This window comes from Mastomys coucha, unplaced genomic scaffold, assembly GCF_008632895.1.
Source record: "Mastomys coucha isolate ucsf_1 unplaced genomic scaffold, UCSF_Mcou_1 pScaffold21, whole genome shotgun sequence".
Lineage (NCBI taxonomy): Eukaryota > Metazoa > Chordata > Mammalia > Rodentia > Muridae > Mastomys > Mastomys coucha.
Window position 1 is genome coordinate 131,925,997 of NW_022196904.1, and position 2,042 is coordinate 131,928,038.

The following is a 2,042-nucleotide window of genomic DNA, read 5'->3' on the forward strand; positions in this document are numbered from 1 at the left end:
CTTCCTTCTCCTCCTCCTCCTTTTCCTCCTCCTCCTCCTCCTCCTCCTCCTTCTTCTTTTAGATTTATTTATTTACTATTATATGTGAGTACACTGTAGCTCTCTTCAGACACACCAGAAGAGGGCATCAGATCTCATTACGGATGGTTGTGAGCCACCATGTGTTTGCTGGGATTTGAACTCAGGACCTTTGGAAGAGCAGTCAGTGCTCATAACCACTGAGCCATCTCTCTAGCACTGGTTCCTTCTTTTTTATATCCTCCTGCTGGATCAGCCTCAAGCCTTGGACTCCATTCTTCAGGCGTCGTTCATACAGGGCTTGAAGTCCAGGGATTTCTTCCTGTTTAACAGCTACTATTAGCTTGCCACATTGCCTGTAGGGACTTCCCTTGAGGTTACTGTACTCATAGATGAGGGCTCTGCCTTCTACACACAATTTAGCTTTCAGAGATTCTGGTTTATAGTAAATTCCACTATGTATGACACCACTGTTGTGTCCAGTCTGGTGAAGAGCTAAATCTTTCTCCTTTTCCACCACACCAATTGAAAGTCCGGGATGTTTCAGGATGAGCATTCTGGCAGAGGCAAACCCCACAATTCCACTACCAACAATCATCAAATGAGCTGATGCTGGAGCTGCGGCCACCCCCGCATAGTAAACCAGGCACCCCGGATGCTGGCCCGCTTGCATGGAGGAAGCCCCCCAGCACTGTACTGTACCAGTCCGCAGACACCACCTACGTAACGCAGGGTCGGCCACATGGCCTGCGCCACTTCCAAAATATAACTTTTGTTAAAAATACAATTATCTACCTTCTTGCTTATGATGCTTACTGAGACTTATGACCTAAGAATTTAATTTGAATATTAAGGTTTTTGTGAGATTCTCACATGGGTCTAAGCATTTCTCCAGGAAATGCTTAGGGTCTTATGTCTTCTTAAGTACTTAGCCTTAAATGCCTAGCTTTTTAAATGCTTAGCCTTAGGGTCTAATGTCTTCTTAAGTACTCCCTGGCACCCAAGGGTTTTCCCAGATTCATACTGGGGCCTGAGGCTTTCCCCAGGTTCTCATTGTGTCATAAGTCATTTTAGGGTTTCACTGGGACCTAAGGCCTTCCCTAGGTACTCAGAGTTTCATGGAGGTCTTCATTGGGTTGTAATTAGGGCCTAAGGCCTTCTCAGGGTCTTACTGGGACCTACAAACTTCACCTGTATCTCCCTTGGGCCCAAGGCCTTGTCAAGTTCTCATTGGCACCTAAAGCCTTCCCTAGTTTATTACTGAGAATAAAGCCTTCCTAGGTTCTCAGGAAGGCTGTGAGTGAAGCTTTCTTCATTATTTCACTGGTGTCTAATATTGTCTGAGGTCATGGAATGTTTCCTTTGGCCAATGAATGACCTGAGAAAATGTTTCAAGTCTTTTCCCTGTTTCTGTGACCTTGTCTTAGGCATTAAGGCTGCCAAGCAACATAATGTCAAGGTTTCTTCATTTTATTCAGCCTGTACCTCTCCTTCAGCAAAATGACCCTCACCAAACAGCTGATCTTTAGACATATTGATACCTCTGACTTTATTTTGTCATGCTATCTCCTTCATGTCCTCTCTCCACCATGAGAACCACTTTAGATGTTACCCAGTTCTAATATTGCTTTTGTAGTATCCTTTTAGTCTTGGGGGAATTATTCTATTTTTAATAGCCCAAGTAGTCAGCATTTGCTTTACAAACAGCAAATGCATTCCAAAATTAGTGACACTTTCCTTAAATTTTCCCAGTTCTAACATATCCATGGTTTGCCATTATAAATCCAGATAATTCTGTGAATGATCATCATCTGCTGGTCTTTGTTGCATACTAACTGGATAAAGTAAACTTCATTTTCTAACAACCTTTGGTTATCTTTCTCTAATTTTATCTTCTATCTATACCTGAGTATTTTCCTTAATCAATATTTTAAGTTCCTCCCTTTAGGTCTGTGCCCATACTTTGTATCTCTCTTTTTGTTGTTCATCTTCCCCCATAGGTTTCCTGTGTTTGCTGTTCAAGA

General features: G+C 42.6%; 1 pseudogene; it reads right to left on the minus strand.

The window, feature by feature from the left end:
* Positions 1-762, minus strand: part of LOC116100983 — a 1,601-nt pseudogene extending 839 nt beyond the window's left edge.
* Positions 763-2,042: the final 1,280 nt, after the last annotated feature.